Raw genomic sequence first — 6,746 nt, 5'->3', positions numbered from 1 at the left:
AGATCAGATCGTTGACTCAAATCTTAAACAAACGTGCAAAAACTTGCCGCATAAACTGTGATCGACTTCATGAAATTAGATATAACAAAAACAAACATCAAATACAATAATTACTCAGGCTTACCATTCGAGATTCAGTTCCTGAAAGATATTAAGGAAGGCCATAGTTGCTTGAGACTTTTAAACCCTCTTACGTTTTGAGCAAGGTGAAAGACGAAAACGATGCCATCCGAAATCGCATTACCCAATTTAGACAAGCGACGCATTTCTCAACCAAAAACCCAATAAACAAACCAGCCATTGATAACAGAAGACTGTTGATAGCAGCTGTATTTCATTTTGTACATCCAGTGGAAAAAGACAGTTAAAAACATCACAAGTTGACACAAAACTCTGTCAGTTTTAGCTGTCAAAGTAAACAACTTACAAGATGCTGCATAAATTTTCCGCATGAACTCACCTGTCAAATTTTGACCAATCAGAGTACAAAAATTGGACGTAGAGCGTGACCAACGCGTGACCATGGTAAGAAAAGGTCTTCCCCGCCTTTATTTTTAAAAAAGTCGCTAAATTAACAGTGCGGGGCCATAATGACATAAACACAACATATTTCATATGAATCATTGGAAAAAATAGCCTTGAGCCTGCTATCATTTAAAACTGGTAATTTGTCAGCGGATAACTTCAAAAAAATACTCGCCCTTGATGGGTCGACACTTGAGCCCGCGCTACGGTCAGGTGATACTGGTCAGCGGATATCCTGTTTTGACAGCTGTCAATTAATCAACATTGATGTGCAATTAGTTTTCTATTGGGCTCCCAAACTAGCAAGAAAGTGTGAGAGTAAACATTGGTTTTCCTGTGGTGCGGACGGACGGTCGTACGATCACGTGATTACCAAATTTTCTTGGATGGGTAGATTACCACATTTCCTTAGCTATGGGGCTCCGTCCACGCGCACGCTTCGCGCGCGGGTGGAGCTCCGCTAATAGGACTGTTATGACTGTTATTTAGGTCTTACCATTGACATGTGATATGCTGAACTGAGCGAGGAACAGCTACGGACGAACCTTGACAGAACAACCAGGACACGACTGACACTTCTTCACTAACGGTAAATGACGCTACAGTACGAACCTCGACCGGGCCACGAAATGACATTTCTCCAATGAATATTCTAACAGTAAACGATCAAAACGCACAAAACTCGCGGAAAACTACCCGGAATGTTCAACCAAATCTGTTAATGAAAGAAAACGGTACGAGCGCTACTTATGACGTCCCAAAACGAGCTAGCCAATAATATAATCAGTACATTCGCTACCGGAAGCTGTTATTGAACCAATCAGGGAGCAGCTCTGGAAAGGTGCTGCATTACCGTGACCTCGCAATGTGAAACAAGGGCTAAAATCACAATTGCCCAGTGAAAATTTGCAACCTTCCAGATCACAATCTACCCAACAGAGGAAAAAAACTTAATTGGAACCAGCAGCATTTTGGCATGAGGTTAAAGTCGTGTAGGCCTATCACCCCACTTTATTACTATTAGAGCACAATAAAGTCCACCTCTGAACTGGTGAATAGCATTTAATATTTTCATCCGCAATGGGGTTTTGACACACGAAAAGACAGACATTGATTAATGACTATTTACAGCCCTTCGTGAGTGCAATTTACAGAAATTTTATTTGTTTACCTTCGCATATTAATCCAATATGTTTGATGAAATATTGAAAATTAATATCCAGCACTCCTTCGATCGCAATTAGATTTTAGCGCGTATGGTATTGCTATTGCTAGGCCAAAGCGGTGCTCGCAAAAAGTACTCTAAACACGACTTCCTTATACCTTTCCACTTAAAATGTATCAGTATTTCAAGTATTCAAATTCCCTACTCTTCCCTTTCGATCGGTGTCGTCGAGTTGCTTCGGGTCTCTTGATATCACAAGTTCAGGCGTTTTTACAGAAACCTTCCTCGATCATTATCATCTTGATATTTGTAAATCCAACGCTAAGACGCATAAAATCATCTTGATTAATCAGTTTGGTATTACATGCTTTTACTTTTCTTCAAGGAACATCCCAGCCGTAGCACTCTTTGCTGCGACATTTCTGTCGAACCTAGTCCTGTTGCGGTCTGGACCAATCACATTGCAGGAATTTACATATCCAGATCTGGTTGTGGCCCGGACTGCGTACAGATTATCAAAGAATGGTCTAGTAATAAATTACAAAATTGTTCGAATATTAAAGAAATGATCATTCTTAAAATAAAATAATGCGGTTTTTTTGTGTGAAATGGTTCACCTAAACTACAAACAATTTAGTCAGATGAGAAGCTGTTCACTGGTAGATGCAGTGGCAGATCTAGGGGAGGAGCATAAAATTCAGTTATACAATGTGTTTGTTATTTCTGATGTTTGTAACCCGCAGTTTGAATGTTATTCCTTTTAAAACCAAGATGGTAAAGAAACCAAGAACATTTACAATACGTTTAACAATGTTCTCGTTGGGTGCCCCTGTTAACTGAGTGGTTTGTTCTAAAAGCATTATAAGGTCTTCAACTTTCGAGATCCTTTCTGATGTTTTTTCTGGAGGTAAGTCTCACGCGAAATATTGCGCTTCCCAAATCTGGAAGTGTGCTGTGATTGGTCTTACCGCTCCTTTTAACAGACGATGGGAACCCCTAAGAAAGTGGCAGGCTATTGGATGGGGTCGCCTTTTCACGGCTGGTTTGACTTCTGAATGGAGTTTACCCTGGGACCAAGCTCCGCATTGGAGGATAAAGGAGAACGAAATCGGCGTGGGCGTAAAAAAAAAAGGCGAGTGAAGTGAGAGGCAGTTTGGGGGGACAATATTTTTCCTATTTGACACCGTTTTTTTGCCTTTTTCCCCAATGCGGAGTTGCATTTTCAATAGAGTTGCATGAATGGGACGCATATTTTGGGGGTTTTTTGGGGGATCACAACAGTGCGTTCGAATTGGTGACGCAGTTTCTAAAGTACTCCCACTTGAGTTCGGAGTTCCGCAAGGCTCTATTTTAGGTCCGGTTTTGTTTACAATCTATGTTAACGACCTCCTTTCTGTTCCTAAACGTTGTCTATCTGCCTCCTATGTTGATGATTGTAAATTGTATTTGTCCTTTTCACCTGCCGAATTACCCACGTCCATCCTCGCCTTAAACGAAGACCTTACGAGAATATCTCAGTGGTGCTGTAAAAACTCTCTTTTGATTAATCCGGACAAAACTAAGGTACTAGCTGTTGGATTACCACAACTTTTAAAGAAACTGTCATCATTCAGTATAACACTTTTGGACAAGGAAACAACACCTGTGCCTGTCGTTAAGGACTTGGGTGTTCTTCTCGACACACGCCTCAGTTATAACCAACATATCACTGAGATTGCCTCAAAATGCCTTTTTAAATTGTACCAAATTAACAGAATCAAGCATCTCCTGGATAGGAAAACACTTTTGTTAGTAATAAATTCATTTGTCTTTAGTAAACTCCAATATTGTTCAACTGTCTGGAGTAATACCAGCAGCAGCAATATTGACAAGTTACAAACAAAAAGTCCAAAACTTTGCTGGACGAATTATTCTGGGATTAAGAAAGTATGACCATATTTCGGATGGGTTGCGATCGTTGAAATGGCTTCCTATTAGAGAGAAACTCATTCTTAATGACGCTACTATGATGTACAAATGTATTAACAAGCTTGTTCCAGACTATCTTGCTGATATGTTTAAATTACGTTCTCAAGTCCATAATAGACAAACTCGATCATCTGGTGCTTTGGATATACCTTTATGTCGCCTGTCAACAGGGCAGCGCTCCTTTGCTTTCAGAGGAGACAAACCCTGGAACTCCTTGAATGATAATATTAACTCCTTAAAATGCCCCAGGAATTTTAGGCGTCATCTTGCAAATGTTTTATTAAGTTGATATATTTTTTGTAATTATAATATTATTGTACTTACATTCTTAATTAATTTATATAAATTTGTATTTTTTATTCTATTGAGCTGAAAAACCCACTTAGGGAGCATCAATAAAGTGTATGTATGTATGTATGTATGTATGTATGTATGTATGTATGTATGTATGTATGTATGTATGTATGTATGTATGTATGTATGTATGTATGTATGTATGTATGTATGTATGTATGTATGTATGTATGTATGTATGTATGTATGTATGTATGTATGTATGTATGTATGTATGTATGTATGTATGTATGTATGTATGTATGTATGTATGTATGTATGTATGTATGTATGTATGTATGTATGTATGTATGTATGTATGTATGTATGTATGTATGTATGTATGTATGTATGTATGTATGTATGTATGTATGTATGTATGTATGTATGTATGTATGTATGTATGTATGTATGTATGTATGTATGTATGTATGTATGTATGTATGTATGTATGTATGTATGTATGTATGTATGTATGTATGTATGTATGTATGTATGTATGTATGTATGTATGTATGTATGTATGTATGTATGTATGTATGTATGTATGTATGTATGTATGTATGTATGTATGTATGTATGTATGTATGTATGTATGTATGTAGATAATTCAAGGAAGTAATGGATTTAACAATGGGACGATATCTGAAAACTCATACGTCTCTAACTCTAACCTGCGATCAGGCGGCCCTTCTTCCCTTTTTGTTTGGGAGAAAGGGGGAAACGCTATCTACAAGAACCAGAACCGAGTCATGACCAGAACTGTTAAGGTAAGGGACAGAAAATTGGAAGCTGCTGGCAGGCTTAAGTATTTTCTCTGTGCTTGGAAAATCATTACCTTGGACTCTAAAATTCTGGACATGGTTGAACATAACCCATCTTGAGTTTGTTACATCCCCCTACCAACATAGCCAATGCCTGCCATTTGATTCAATTCTCAAGAGGCTGCAATAATTGATGGAAAGGTACAACTAGAAGTTCTCATTGAGAAAGGAAGTGCTGCCGTTAGTTGTAATGCGAATAGGCCAAAGACAGTATGTAGACCAGTCGAAGAGATGAATTTTTTTATGAACGTTACTAAATGACACTTATTGGAGATATTAAATTTGAACTGACCAAGCCTTGTGATATGTAGCTTAATGTTGTTAATGTAACTGAGAAGTTCGTCTTTCATGCGGTGTAAGAACTTCATAAATCTAATCTCAGTATCATTATTAGTATCATGGTTTAAAACTCAACGTGAGCTTAAAGTAAGAAGTAAATCAAATGTTGGGTTGGGTAATTTTGGTGACTTCTTTGTTGTTCTTGTTATATGTCACCACTATGTCTTTGAAGCTCAATAATAGCTTAACTAACTCAACTTTGGTGACATCAGTCATAGCATTTCAGGAAAACAGCTGTGTGATTACTTGGTCCAAAAGCATAAGGGAGAGCTTTTCCCTTTTTGGTTTGGGCAGGAAAAATAGTTGAACATAATACTGAGCAGGACAGAAGTCTTTCATCTGCTGCATATTACAATAAAATTCACTATTGCTGCACTGCATTGCTAAAAATGACGGAAGATTGGGGGAACAGTATTGATAACAAGGAAGCTGTAGCGGCGGTCGCTGTGGACTTGAGCAAAGCGTTTGATGCCATAAACCACAGCCTTCTGCTAGCGAAGTTGAAGGCCTATGGCTTTTCTCCTCATGCCTTGGAACTGATGTCCACCTACCTTCTAGGTCGTCAACAATGTGTCAGATTAGAAGGCGTATGCTCTAACTTCAAAACAGTTAAATCTGGCGTTCCTCAAGGTTCACTATTGGGGCCGTTGCTGTTCAACATATTCATTAATGACTTGAATTTCTGTGTTCCTAATGTCTCATTGCGGCTGTACGCTGATGACACGACTGCCTACCTGTCTGATGTATCTCCCACCATTCTAGAATTTTCCTTCAACAAAGATCTTCAGACTCTTTCGTCGTGGTTTGAGTCTAACCATTTAACAGTGAACAGTACTAAGACTCAATCATTATCTGTCGGACCCTGTGCCTATCGTTTTTCTTTATTTCTTAATAATGCTAGAATAGAATTTCTCCGATCTATTAAGATTCTCGGAGTTACTCTAGACAAGGACCTATCCTATAAAGATCACATATCAGATCAACTAAAGATAGTCTACGCGAAGGCCTCTGCACTGAGAAGAATAAGGCGTTTTCTTCCTCATGATGCAATGATAAAACTTTATAAAGCATTTATATTACCTCATCTCGAATACTGCAGTCCTTTGTTTGTAGGCATAGGTACAGGTCAACGCAACCGTCTCAAAGATGGCAACTGTTATATTTTGAGAACATTAATCGGACACAACAAGTCAATGTCATACGACGAGCTGCTCACTACAGCTTGCATGAAATCCTTATATTGTAGGCACTTACACCAGGTGTTAATACTTCTTTTTAACTGCTTAAATGGTACGGGACCTACTTATATTTGAAGCCTTTTTAAATACAGGCATACACCATATAGGCTAAGAGGCGAGGGCTTGAATTTGGAATTACTTAACTTTAATCTTAAATTTAAGAAGAATTCTTTCACTTATTCATTAGCTAAGTTGTGGAACAGTTTGCCTTCTCAAGTGCGTCTTTCAAGAGATGCTAATGACTTCAGAAGTAAATTGCACGACTGTAGCTTTTTAGAACGCGTCTCATAGTGCACGATTGTAGCCTTTAACTGTTTTAGAACGAGTATTATAGTTTTCCTAGTCACGTTTTTA

The sequence above is a fragment of the Porites lutea genome, chromosome 3 (genome assembly GCF_958299795.1).
Source record: "Porites lutea chromosome 3, jaPorLute2.1, whole genome shotgun sequence".
Taxonomy (NCBI): domain Eukaryota; kingdom Metazoa; phylum Cnidaria; class Anthozoa; order Scleractinia; family Poritidae; genus Porites; species Porites lutea.
This window is presented reverse-complemented; position numbering follows the sequence as displayed.